Source organism: Grus americana, chromosome 1 (assembly GCF_028858705.1).
Source record: "Grus americana isolate bGruAme1 chromosome 1, bGruAme1.mat, whole genome shotgun sequence".
NCBI classification, from domain to species: domain Eukaryota; kingdom Metazoa; phylum Chordata; class Aves; order Gruiformes; family Gruidae; genus Grus; species Grus americana.
Window position 1 is genome coordinate 179441956 of NC_072852.1, and position 15117 is coordinate 179457072.

General features: G+C 36.1%; 1 long non-coding RNA gene across 1 annotated transcript; it reads right to left on the reverse strand.

Moving 5' to 3' along the window:
- Positions 1-8660: 8660 nt before the first annotated feature.
- On the reverse strand, positions 8661-10434 carry LOC129200906 (uncharacterized). The gene is made up of 2 exons (XR_008575161.1): positions 10003-10434; positions 8661-9918 (listed from the first exon to the last, which is right to left on the reverse strand). It is a non-coding gene; the product is annotated as an uncharacterized LOC129200906 (long non-coding RNA).
- Between the last annotated feature and the right edge of the window lie 4683 nt (positions 10435-15117).

Genomic DNA, 15117 nt, shown 5'->3' on the forward strand with positions numbered 1-15117 from the left:
GGGCAGGCAGGTGTTCAGCCATCTCCAGGAAAGCAGGGCTCCATCACATGTAACGGTTACTTGGGAAGACAAACGCCATCACTCCGAGCGCTGCTGCCCCCCATGCCCCATCCTTCGTCTTACCCAAGCCCCTTATATGCTGAGCATGACGTCATATGGTATGGACTCTCCCTTTGGTCAGTTGGGATTAGCTGTCCCGGCTGTGTCCCCTACCAGCTCCTTGTGCACCCCCAGCCCACTCGCTGGTGGGGTGGTGTGAGAAGCAGAAAAGGCCTTGGCTCTGTGTGAGCACTGCTCAGCAGTAACGAAAACATCCCTGTCTTATCAACACTGTTTCCAGCACAAATCTAAAACATAGCCCCATACTATCTACTATGAAGAAAATTAACTCTTTCTCAGCTGCAACCAGGACAGGTATTTTACTCATGAGCAACTGCTGTTAAAATACACATCTATAATCTGTGATACTATCCATAATACGTGATAGTTCACCTTAACATGAGACTCACTTTGATAGGCATTCTCTGACCGTATATGATAGATTTAGCTTTGCAAAAGACCACAAAACAATTACTCTAGCTGCTTGTCTCCAATGGTAAAGCATTTATAGAGAGACCAGAATTTATATCCAGAGACCAGAATTGAAAACCTTCATGAATTTTGAAATAATTTATGTTCTAGTTGATTTTTCCAAATATTACACTTTTGGGTTTTTTCTGGGTCTCTTTTCTTTTTTTTTTTTTTTTTTCTTCCCCATGTATTAAACCTGTTTTATTTTCATGGACTAACTAACAACTGTTTTACAAAACAAGAATGTGTAGCAGTAAAACATGCCTTGTTAATAGGGAGAACAAATAATTTATCACAGGTAAGAGTTCAAAAGCAAACTCTAACTCTAGACAGCAAAGGAAAAACCTTCAGAAAAATGTCTTCTACTACTGGATTTTGGGGCTTGTTTGCTAATATGCTTGTTCTTAAGTGTTGCATCTTTGGGACAAAGCTGATTTTCTGATGTAACATTTAGTAGTCTTATGGGCCAACGGTTATGAGTCATTAAGGATCTGGGGGGGTTGGTACGATGGAAAAGGAACTGAAAAAAAGAGTACTACAGAAAAGGAATTGAAAAAAAGCATTGTGTCTTGAAAATTACATTATTCAACAAAACAAGACAAAAAGAACCCCACCCTTTTCATCCTCACTGCATCTACCACAATCTGAACTCAAAATGTATTTGACAAACATGAAAAATGATAGCAAGTACCCATGATGTCATCACTAAATTAACAAATAATATCATTATCCCTTTGCCCTCATGCTTCCCAAAAGAAGGAGAAAATGCCCTCCATTCTCTCCTAATCCTGACTGTCAAAGTGGTGACAGTGAATGAAGATAAAAGATGCCCTGTTAGTCTCCAAATAAGGTGGCAGCTCTTAAGGTTACTTTTCATTTTTGTCTGTCTTTTTTTGGGGTTTTTTTGTTGGGTTTTTTTGTTTGTTTGTTTTTGTTTTTTTCCTTTTGGAGAGGGGAAAAGGAAGTTCCATCAGTCTGTTGTGGTTTATTCATTCCAGGATGAAATATATGTTTATAAAGTTTACACTTGAAATGTATATCTGCACACACACACACACACACACAAAAAAGTCTCAAGTTTCACAATGATTATTATGCTGCAATTATCAATTAAACTGATAATAGGCTGCAAAGGCAAAGGTCTTAAATTTAAATATAAAAATATAACATTTAGAAAATAGCATACTAGCATCAGCTCTATTGACAACACAATTTAAATCTCAAAATTTCAGTCACTATAAATTTCCATTCTGTATTCTTTGGCTTGGATTTCTTCATGCATAGATGGTCTTACTTTTTGCTAATCTAAATTTGCTTGTGAATACAATTAGATTTTAACATGATTGCAGGAATTCCTGTCATTCCTGGTTATTGTGATTACTAATTGCATAGTATGTGTGATATAAAATCATAGAATCATAGAATGGTTTGGGTTGGAAGGGACTTTAAAGATCATCTAGTTCCAACCCTCTTCCATGGGCAGGGACACCCTCCCCTAGACCAGGTTGCCCAAAGCCCCGTCCAACCTGGTCTTAAACACTTCCAGGGAGGGGGCATCCACAGCTTCTCTGGGCAACCTGTTCCAGAGCATCACCAGCTACACAGTAAAGAATTTTTTACTTATATCTATTCTAAATCTACTCTCCTTCAGCATAAAGCCATTACCCCTTGTCCTCTCACTACATGCCCTTGTAAACAGTCCCTCTCCAGATTTCTTGTAGGCCCCCTTCAGGTACTGAAAGGCTTGGGATTGTGCCAACCCATGTGCAGGATCTTGCACTTGGCCTTGTTGAACTTCATGTGGTTCGTATAGGCCCACCTCTCAAACCTGTCAAAGTCCCTCTGGGTGACTTTCTTTCCCTCCAGTGTGTCACGAACACCACACAGCTTGGTTTTGTCGGCAAACTTGCTGAGGGTGCACTCAATCTCACTGTCCATGTTGCCAACAAATATTTTAAATGGTGTTGGTGTCAATACTGACCCCTGATGAACACCATTCATCACTGATCTCCACTTGGACATTAAGCCATTGACCGCAACTCTTTGAGTGCAACCAGTCAGTCAATTCCTTATCCACCAAGCGGTCCATCCGTCGAATCCACGCCTCACCAATCCAGAGACAAGGATGTTGTGCAGGACAGTGTCAAATGCTTTGCACATGGTCAGGTAGATGACATTTGTTGCTCTTCCTTTATCCACCAACGCTGTAACCCCAGGCTTGGGCAGTCTGGCTAGAGCACTTGCCAGTGAAGACTGAGGCAAAAAAGTCATGGAGTACCTCAGCCTTCTCCATATCCCAGGTAACCAAGTCTCCTATTTCCTTCTGGAGATGGTCCACATTTTCCCTAGTCTTCCTTTTATCACTGACATATCTATAGGAGCTTTTCTTGTTGCCCTTCAAGTCCCTGACCAGACTGAATTCTGTCAGGGCTTTAGCTTTCCTAACTAGATCCATGGCTGCTCGGACAGTTTCTCTGTATTCCTCCCAGCCTACCTGCCCTTGCTTCCACCCTCTGTAGGCTTCCTTTTTGTGTTTGAGTTTGTCCAGGAGCTCCTTGTTCATCGATGTAGGCTTCCTGATTTCCTCTTTGTTGGGATGCATCATTCCTGAGCTTGGAGGAGGTGATCCTTGAATACTAACCAGCTTTCTTGGGCCCCTCTTCCCTCCAGGGCTTTGTCCCATGGTATTCTACCAAGCAGATCCCTGAAGAGGCCAAAGTCTGCTCTCCTGAAGTCCAGGGTAGTGAGCTTGCTGAGTGCTCTCCTCGCTGCCCTGAGGATCTTGAACTCCTCCATTTCATGGTCACTGCAGGCAGGGTTGCCCTTGAGCTTCACATTCCCCACCAGCCTTTCCTTGTTGGTGAGAATGAGGTCCAGCATGGCACCTCTCTTCGTTGGCTCCTCTATCACTTGGAGAAGCAAGTTATCATCAGCGCATTCCAGAAACCTCCTGGATTGGTTATGCCCTGCTATGTTGTCCCCCCAACAGATGGGGGGGGGGGTGTCCCCCATGAGGACCAGGGCTTGTGAACATGAGGCTGCTCCTATCTGTCTATAGATGCCCTCATCCACTCAGTCTTCCTGGTCAGGTGGCCTGTAGCAGACCCCCACTATAGTGTTCCCTGTCCCTGCCCTTCCTTTAATCCTGACCCATAAGCTCTCAGTGGGTTCGTCATCCATCCCCAGGAGGAGCTCCATGCACTCCAGCTGGTCATTGACATAGAGGGTGACACCTCCTAATAATATATTCGTATTATTTCCATTTTAGTGGTCTTCATCAGAGCTAGTTATCCTAGAATCTTTTCATATCTCTTGGGAATATTTTGGTTACATAAATAAAAGAGAAGTTCATGATCTGACTCTTTGTGATAAAGGAATATAATATTATGGCTGGAGAACTCTCTGGTGTTGGCTGAATATGTACAAGCACTCTAATGACTGAACCGTTGTATCTTGACCTTACATCATATTGGAAGTATGATTATTCGGAGAAGTTTTGGGCACAGGAACACAGTTATTTTATGAATTATGCAGGCAATAGACAAGTAGAGTTGGAAGAAAGAACAATGAATAGTGATAGCAGCTTATTTTCCTGTAAAAGCAAAGTGGCATATGGCATAGAGTTTATTCCAGAGTGATGATGATGAACAACACTGATGAGCTTGTCAAAACAAATTCTTAGAACCCAGTCTCTGAATATTGCCTTCTGATCACGTACCTTTAATGGATGTTTGATACTTATCTCAGAGTTCTGGCTTTGGTACTTAGTTTCCCATGCAATAGATTGATTATAGAGTCATAAAAGATTTAGTTTGTGGGTTATATTACTGATAGATTCCATTTTATCATTATTCTGTTACAGGACCCTAAAAAGGAAGATATAATTTTAGATTATTTTTGTTCTTCACTTAGATGCAAGAAATCAGAGGACACAGACTGAACTGCTTCTAGTGTGCTCTTTTGCACTCCAAATTCTCTTAATCCAAAGACTGCTTATCAAAATAAACAATTTGCTGTAGAAATGAGTAATCATCACTTACACAAGATCATACTTTCCTAGCTTTGCAGACAGAAAGCTAGGAGATGTCCACAGCCTCTTTTTTTTTAAATAGTTGTGTATTAAATTTTAAATTGGTTTCATACTATGGTCAGAAACTACTTGTTCTGTAGCTATATATGTTCCCTTGACAACGTGCTGTGTATAGAGTATGCTGATAAAGTATGTGGTAGGTGGTTTCTTATATTGTGACTTCTTCATCAGTTTCCGTATCACAGCAGTATTAAATTCCTTCACAGTAGTGTCACTACTTTAAAAAGAATTAAAACTTTTATGCGTATCTAAAGAATCTATGACATGTGTAGAAGGTAGAATGTCCTCAACAATTTGCCAGCAAATAATTTTCAATCTTGACTTTAAATTAGGGTGTACCTTTCTATGATTCTATGATTCTATATTGGGTTATTTTTTCTTTTCAATATTACCAACAGTAATATAATGGTCTCCTTTTATAATTATGCAATTTGCACACTTAACATAGTTTTTCTAAAGTTATTTTCTGAACCTAATTTAAAAACTTTTATCAATCTTCAGCAACAGTTAAGGGACAAGTAAACAATATCAAATAACTTTCTTTTGACTCTTCTTACGATCAACTGTAACTGCAAGAATTAAAACATCTTTTTAGTTTATTTGTCCTCTATATGACTTACAAATATAAAACACAAGCATTTTATTCTGTTTTAATTGATCTTTATGTCCTGATATGAGACAACTGGTAATGTTAACAACTGATTAATTATTGTATTAAATATTGCTTAGGTAATCAAGTAATGTGACAGACTGTATTACTAGGTTTCACAGTATATCTACAATAATAATGCTAGTCATTTTATGAAAAATTTAAACATTTAAATATTTTCTTTAGTGACAGAATGAAGCAGGCAAAGTCAAATTACATAACAATGTTGCTTTCTAAAACTTGCTGAAGCTTTTGTGAGTTTACAAATGAAGTGATTTGAACTGGCTATTTTATGAAATGATCAGTTTCACTGTGTGACAATAAAGGGTATAAATGCAAGTTTAAGGTATCATGGAAACATTTTTTTCCTTTTATTATAAATGCCTAAAAATACACAAACCTAACCAAAAATCAAATACTCCCAAATACTCCCATACTAAAGCAAACATGAAACAAATCCTGTTGATATATTATAAAGTATAACAGAATCCTTCTTCTGTAAGAGTCTCAGTCTCCTGTCTGTCAAAATCTATGTATTTGGCCTTCATTATGAGCCAGCTTAATATATGGGTCTCATACAGAACACAGCAGGTTATCTTGGATGTAAGTCAAACAGCTTTTCATCGACACATTAAGAGTGCAGAAATAATCATCCAAGAGTGATGGACACAGAGGAGAGTTAACCAAGAGAGTATGTATGCATTTGGATGTGATGTTTCATTTAATTAATGTGACAAGAAAAATCTTTAAAAACTGGAAAAAAAAGTATCTATTTCTGCAGAGAAAGTCTTCATAAATTAATAAACAAGTGAAATGTTCTTATAAAAAGTTTGCTGTCATCCATTCCTTATGCTAACACAGTACATCTTCATTACAAGGCTGGAGAAAAAAAAAGAATCATATACTACATTTGGGCTGGCATGTGAGTCTTGCACTGCATCTGGATTGGAAATAGAAGCAGAGCTATATAATGAACTCATGACAATTGCTGGAATTTTCTGCATAAAACAAGAAGCTAAAAGATTATACAAAAAGAAACACAAAGGGAGATTGGACTAAATGAACTTGAAAGATCCTTAATCACATGAAATCCTTCTCTAGGTTTTAGGGGAGCATCACCAGAAATAACACAACTGCCTCAAAATATATAATATACCTTCTCTCTCTCACTCATAACTTCTAATTCTAGCAATTGTAGAAGTCTGACAAGTCACACCCCTATTAACATATGGGCAAAACTAATTGAGAACAGAACACAAGTGTGACGTGCCTGCAATACATAAAAATGATAAATAACAGAATAGTTCATTTGATGGGTAGAGAAGGGTCTGGTTCAGTGTTCCAGGCCATTTCATCACACAGTAAGAGCTGTAGTTGGGTATAAATTCACTCTGAAGAAACACAGATGGAAATTAGACCACATACTGAAATATATGTGAGGCAAAATTCAAAGATGTGTAGTACAGATGAAAACAAAACCAAACCAACTGACCCAATATTTACTGTAGACCTTGATATATTTATGAATGTTACCTTGAGCTACAATGGAGTAGGCAATTACCCCAAAGGTCCCTTCTAGTCATATGATGTCATTACCCTTTGTAGGGGCCAATACTTTAAAAGCTACTCCCATGGGCCATAAGAACGATCATCTACATTGCTTTATATTTTAAAACATTATTTTATGTCTATAGAGGAGTTTTTTGCTTGCATATGTGCTTGTACTGGGATCCCTAAAAAGCATTACACTTCCATTGAACATTTGAGGAAGAAAATAGCCTGAGCTTTTGCACTTTCACTCTGAGTCTAAGCCAGAAAGGAATAGTTTGCTCAACAAACACTGGTTGAGTTGTTTTGTTTCTCACTTTCCTATTTCTTTTGTTTTCTTCCATTCCCAGACTTCTACTTTTGACCTATAATCAGAAAAATAAATCAGATCTCCACTGTGATCCTATTTCTACTTGTAGATCCAGCTGACATTTAAAATTAAAAAATGATCCAGAACGCAGTTGTGCAACTCTATGATCTGGGGCCAGTGGACTGTTTTAATAGCTTTATTGAAATTGGCATGTAGAGCCAGCTGCTTCTCTAACACTATTGTCATCTTACATTTCAAAGCTTTCATATTAGTATACTGGGCTGTAGATTCTAAATACTCCTGCTTTTCTATTTTCTTATACAACCTACTTTATTTTCATATACAATATACTGTACACTGATTAAGAGAGTTACTACAGACACTGTTGAGGGAGATGATTGTTAAAAAACCTACTTGAAAGCCAAACTGAAGTTAGGTAAAGAAAACAAACTATGTGAAGCTATATCTAATGGGGGATTTTTTTTGCCATCTTTTTTTCTTGAAATAAAAACAACAACTAAAATATGGGGGTTTTTTTACATTATCTGAGTTTGTAAGTGTACATACAGATGAGAGAAGAGTTGCTTTTTGTCCAAAGCACCAGAATAGCACAAAAGAGATTTGTTCTACTAAGGTTTTGTCTTTTTCCTGTATTGTTTTACCTCTTCAGTTCCACAGCAAGACAATACTGTCTTTCCAAGAGATAAGAAATCCAGGCATCATGGAAGATGTTCTCTGGAATGGGACATCATCCAGTTGAGTAGAAAATTGTGAAATTAACATTCAGGTCTTATGAGGTACAATAACAGAACTTCTAAGTGGAAATTTGCAAATTTCTTGTTACCTCTTCTCGTTTAAAAATCAATTTCGATTTTACTATACATGTCAGCAATGATAATCTCTCCTCTATATGCATTAACAGATCTTCAGGTGAAATAGCTGCAAACAGGGTTATCTTTTTTCCACTTTCCCAGATTTGGTGTTATAAGGTTTATAGGAAAATTAAATTTTTAAAAATTATTATTCCCCTCCCCCAACTTATCTGTATAGGTTCTCTTTACAATCAGATATTAGCACATTTTTATGTAACTGTCACTGTAAAGTATTAACTTCTAAAGTTTTTTTTCCTCTCAAGTATGATTTCATTATGTTGATACACGTATGTGAACATTCTGACTTTTTATATATATATGCCTCTTTTATGCTATCAGATAGAGCATTTAAATGAATAACATATACTTATCAGTATGTGTATTGCATTTATGAAACTAAAGTGATAGCTATGTAGTTACAGTACATTTACTTAGTTGTTAAAATTAACATTTTATGATTAAATGAATTAGTACCCATTATTAAACTGTGTAATTTAAACATTTGCTAAGAAATTAGCAGACAATTATGTTTTATAGAATGATATGTGACTAAGAAGACATTACACTGAAACATCATTAAAACCCAAACATAATAACAAATAAATAAAGCAAAGGCTGGGATGAATATCATAAAATGCTTTAATTTTATACATTTGTCTTAATGATTTTACACTGCTGCTCCTTATCATGATATCCAGGCCATTCACTATCTACTCAAAATTCATAAGAGAACACTGTAACCAAGGAAATCACAAAATTGACCATATCTGTATTTGTAGCTGAAACTCAGAATTGCATTTTGCAAAATTCTGATTGTTAAAAATCTGTCTTCCATCCAGAATGGAATTAAAAGCTTTTTTCTGAAATTTTAATGATAGATAGGTAATAAAACCAGTTCTTAAAACTTTCGCATTTATCTATTAAGTTTGATACAACAACAACAAAAAGTGATTTACACAACTAATCTCAAAAATAAGTTTTTACTTTAAGTTACAATCTTATATAAAGATGTCCATCAGGTCAGTAGAGAGGTATCTACATCCTTAAGGGCAGCAATCCTTGAGTAAGGATCTCTACTCCTACTCATTGATCTGAAGCCCATATCCTTCTAGTTTACCGTATCATTCAGCGTTCCAAATTCGTGAATCATCAGATTACTGAAAAAGGCTTTGTGGAAAGGCTTCGACCATATGCACATCTGTAGTGCATCAGACTGGCATTTTAAAAGAAAAGAGAGCCTGTTTATAGTCTTCAAGGGATTACATACTCTAGAGATTTTTGGGTTCTTTTAGGGATACTTAAGGATTTAGGGGTTCTTTTTAAAGAAGTTCCATCATTCTCTGTATGTACTTTTCTCGCCCTTGACAGAAAATCATCTATGTCCTACTCTCAGACACTACACACATTTTTCTCCTCCTACCAGTCCTCAGCAATTGCCTACTTGGAGCTACCTGGCATGCTCAGCAGATTGCAAGTTGCCTCACAAATGTAGAGCAGTAGCTTAAATCTGTGATCTGTAGAGTCAAGAGAGACTATTCAGAGGATCTTACAGATTCTTCTAGGTTCCTGAAGTCAGAGTCCAGACAACACATGCTAAGACTAAAAACCTCTTTACTTCTCTCCGGTATTTAGGTATAAAGCAGGGCTAAATGATGATTCAACAAAAATCTTCTTGAGTTCACACTAAATTATATCTTAGGAAATAGTGAGATTTTTTTTCATCAGACACTATCCAAGGTATTTGTTCTAGCAACTTTTAAGCAGCCTCTCAACACCACCTCCAGAAGTAGAAACACAGTGTCTTATACTGCAGCGAGTATATTTAACAGAATGGCTTCTTGCATTGCTTATTGGACAAGTACTGAAGATAGTTCTGGATCTGAAAATGAAGATAAAAAAGAAAAATAACTAGTGTATTGTTCCTTTCCCCCCCCCACCCCAATACTTGCTTCTGCTTTTCTACCTAGGGTTTCCACAGGATCCAGGGGTCCAAAGTTTCCACAGGAAGCAACGGATCTGTCCAGGGACACCTATTCAGAAAAGCAGAACTACTTCCAGCCTTGTGAAGTAGTAGCAGGGAATGTGCGGCCACCTTTCTTTTCATCACCAGCAGCTGAAGTCTTTTAAGTACGCCCAGTTCGCTTTGGCATTTCAGCGTAATGGTGGCAGACACAAAGCATACAACTTTTTACCACACTGACAAAACTTTCAGATCTGAATCTCTACTCACAAACATGGTCTTCTGGGGAAAAAGAAAAAAGAAAAAAAGAAAAAGAAATCCTGCTAGCCTGCATTTTCCTCTTGGAGTTGTATTTTCCTGAATTACAGTTCTCTCCTGCAGCCTCTCTTTTCATATTAACTCCCTGACATACCTTTCTTCACCCCTCAAAGTTACTTTTAGGTCTTCATCACTTACTGATCTTTCTAATCAGTAACTTACCTTGCCAAACCAACTTAACAACTGATCCAAAAAAAAAAAAAAAAGTAATCATACGACATAATAGCTGATTGTCCTTGGTTTCCTTGCATAATACTAGGGAGAGGTTCTATGGTGATCAGCTGGAATGGGGTAGACAGGTGGGGACAGAGCCAGATAGTTGCTCTGGAAGTGCAATTAGCCCATGTGGCTTCAGATAATGGGATGAATGTAAGGACGATCAAATATATAAAATTGCTTTTGTACCCTTGACTACTTGAGAAAGAATCTTTCTAAAAATGTGCACTTGGGAGTCTTACTTCTGTCAGGCAGAGGATTTTGATAAGGGCAGTGAGTTAGATAAATCAGCTAAATGGCAAAAATGAATAACAGGCTGTTATTTTGTCTTGACAACATTCAACACTATTCCCATCCTCATTGCCAAAGGTCTGGATGACCAGTTTAGAGGAATATAAATAATGTGAGCCTCATCTCCTGTTGGAATTAGACATGCATGTCTGAGCACGTCTAGTTATCTGAGCTTACCATTATCATTAACAGAAAGAAATAGTCACTTCTAGAATGTTAGCCATCTACCAAATCAAGCATAGGATTTAGTTTGAAATTAACTGTAGCACAGAAGTATTTTCTCTTAATACATGTAAAGGGAAACTGGGATCCGTACTTAAATATAGCTTCAGTGTATTAAAACTACAATGTCTGTAAAGCTGGATGATGTCAACCCTACTCTATGATTTTCTTATTTTTGTGTTCAAACTATAAAACAAACATGTATTGTAAGGTAAATGTAAAGTACATGGTTAAGTAATATTGGCACCATTTTTTTCCTTTATTTTGCAGCTTTTTTTTTTTTTTTTTTAAGGGGTGGAAGGTGGTATGAAATTATTAATTAATGCTGAAAGACTATTTCAGAATATCCTCTTTATTAAGTCATTTACATGAAATAAGAACACACCTGGTACCAATCCCAAAGGATATTCAGCTGCTTAATGGAACAACATGATCAAGAGACCAAACGCTCCTGGATATTTGTTAATCCATGATCAGGCTATTCATTTATGAGGTAGAAAACCTACTTTTAAACCCATGCTGCAAATCAGGTAAGAAAAGGAATGAAAACCAGATCCCTCACAGCTCTAGTGAATACCCCTCTAATCACTGATCTTCACAGGGTTTTTGCTGATTTTTTGAGTACCCAATCTTTTGGTTTGGGAAACCAGATTTTCTTTTCCTAGTTCCTTTTGTTATATTCCTAAAAAGCAGTTAAAATTATACAAATCAAATGAAAGCATTTTGGTTTTGTTTAAAAATGGTTTCCTTGATCCCTGAAAGAATTTCTCAGTTCTTCAAATGAAAGGAAAATCAGTTTAAGATACCTGTCTTTATTAGAGTTTCTTATAGTTGTGCTCACTTAGTTGCTGTTATTTGCCAATGAATATTTAAAAACTAGTTACTTCACATGTGAATTTATGGCCTCTGCAAATTCTGAGGACCCAAACCATTCATTAACTTGTATCAGTGGCAGCAATTCAAACCCTGTGTCAGCAGAAATGAAAAGGTTCAGTTATGAGAAAGAGTCAATATTTAACTTTTTTTTTCCTCAGCTTTTAGCTCTTCTCTTCTCTTCTCTTCTCTTCTCTTCTCTTCTCTTCTCTTCTCTTCTCTTCTCTTCTCTTCTCTTCTCTTCTCTCACAAGTTTTATTTACATTGAGAACAAAACTATCCAAAGAGGAATTCTGCTTACACATCTTCCTTTGAAATTGCTGGGTGCCACTCAAAAAGAGTCAAGAGTTCAAGACTTAATGTTCTAATAAAAGTATACAACCTGAAATGAGACATCTGCAATGATACTGCATCATCAGTAAAGTGAATCCACCAGATACCCTATACATTACAGTGAACAATTTCAAATCTCATCTCCCTACAGCACTCAAAGTGAAATGAAGCTGAATAGAACAAATCCTGATTTTTCACATTTACTGTTATTAAAGAATGGAACAAAGTAGTGCCAAGGGGAATAAGAGAATAAAGCTATAGCTATTCAGTTGTGAAGAAAGTAAATTAATAAAACTAACCTCATTTCTTTTGTACATGCTTTCAGTTGATGCCCTGGAGAACAATTCCCTTTATAGGAAAGAAGGGTGGGGAATGGACAATATAGCCTATTGCTATATCTTGCATCAGTACTATTGACAAACTGTATATCATCATCAGCTAATAGGTTGCTATATTTTTTGTTTGAGATATACTTTTATATATCTTCAACTAAACCTCCTGGTCATATATCTTCTCCATAGTTCTTCCATAATGTTTGACAGAAACTTTTGCAATCTCATTGTATTGTGAAGCAAGGTTTAAATCCTGGAAGGCAGACAATGTTCATGATGTAACAGGGACCATGTGAGACAGACCATTTTGTTAAACTAATATTTGTAACACGTTATGTTTCAGATTCATATGAAATATTAAGTCCATCTTAAGCTTTTCTGGACATGTGCTAACATAACTGTGTTGCAAAAAAAGCCCTTATGAATTTTGACAAACTGAATTGTCTCAGGATGGTCTTCTGCCACAAATCTGATTCTTCATTTCAATAACCATCGGAGTAATGCCTGTGCAAATATAATGGATTTGTCTTAATTGGTGTCTTTAGACTGAACTGATCTGCTCTAAGGGGTATGATTGAATGGTAAAGGAGAGGAACAGGTTTTTACTAGATATTTGGAACTTGATACAGGCATCTGCAGAATTGATCCAGATCTGAGTTGCACCCATAGCCTTTCTAGAAAAAAAATTCATCCTCAGACTTGCAGACATGCAGAAAAACTGATTTTCCCATTTAATGGATGCAACACAGCCTCCCAAAAGAGCCTAGCTGGCCAGCTTTATCTTTTCTTGTCTCCTTTTATAGAGAAAGAAGAGGCCAATAATTTTCAGAAAGAGAATCAGTTCTCCACATCTGTTAGGAGAGCACTGGAGAAAAATGAAATGTCTCATTCTTAACTATATCACTTGGCATTTGAGGTAGGTAGGAAGTAGTTTGCAATTTCAGTAACTTCTTTTTTTGGTGAAGAAAATAAATTTTAACAAAACTTTCTAAGGATGCAGTTTATGGTCAAAACAAAAATCAAAATTTTTCACTTATTGTGGAGAAAAATCAGGGGCAGGTATCCTCCTGGGTTGTGAGACAACCAGATCAAATTCCTATTCTGCTTTAGCAGTCTCTTTATACACTAGAAGAACTAGGTTGTAAGCAGGTTTGTGTTTTCATTTGGCTGGAAAGACTCCCAAATGAGAGAAACTGATAAAACTGAAACAGTCCTTAAGGCATGACTGTCCATTTCAATAACTTTTCTTTAAAGAAAAAAAAAAATTTATTACTTCCTTTAAACAGGGGTATGAAATTTGCCTGAGTTCATAGTACTGTTAGGATTATCCATTCTAAAAGTTATTTGAAAATCTATTCATGTTTGACCTCTGAAGAAGAAATAACATTTCTATCTACCCAGAAGAGATTAAAAAAGGAAACCAGAAATCTTTACTAACTATTCTATTCCATTTTCATCCTCTCCAGTCTTTGTACAACTTCATGCAACACTTACACATTTCTTGAACTGTCTATTCACCTTCCTGACAAAATGATTCTTATGTAATTGATTAACTAAAGAATAAATCAAATATCATATATGACATTATTTTTATATATGCATATCTATAAATATACACAAATATGCACTTATGTATGCATACATGCATATGCATATACATATATGCATATATAGGTACTTTCTATATATTCGAGTGTGTATATACACATGTAAAGGAACATATTTTAATTCTGTTAAATAAATATTTTAAGTCCAGACTTTCATAACTTTCTACATGCCACATTAATTTTTTTTAAATGTTTTTCATTCCTTTATTTTATACATTGATTTAAACCAATACAGCAAACATACCTCCATGAGAAATCATCACCTATGTTCAAACAACTCTTACATTCTACAAATATAGGTTTTGTAGTAAAAATTTAATGACCCAAATTAGAGTATCTATCATGTAGAATGCCTTGATCTCAGCCCAACAATATGCAAATCTGCCTGCCCACAGGAAAAAAAAAACAAACAAAAACAAAAACAAAAAACTTTCTAAAGTATCATCTTCATTGCTAGGATGAATAAGAAAAGCAGTAACAGCATAGGTATCTGAGGTCCAAATGATAAAGCAATTTGTACTGGACATCAAATGTAAGGTAATTATTTATACTCAAAGGGCAGGAACATATATAAAGAACTGGTATGATATGTTTCCAGGAAAGAGTTACACCAACAATATGCTTTAGCCAGAGTGCATGAATGCATATATTATGCAAATGAATATTAAATTTACCTAATATTTAGGAAGAATAAGTGTCAGTACACTATCTAGTAACAACAGCGGAAAGGCTATGATAATAGTGAGATGAATAGTTGATGAGGAAATATATCAACCACCTTAAAGAGAGAAAAATCAAGCAACTCTTTATATGCATATGTATAAAATAATTCATTCTAATTTTCTATATATATACATATAGAATACAAATGGAAGAAAAGCAATCAAATAACCCCATCCTGATGTTTGGCAAAGGTAGCTGTCTAA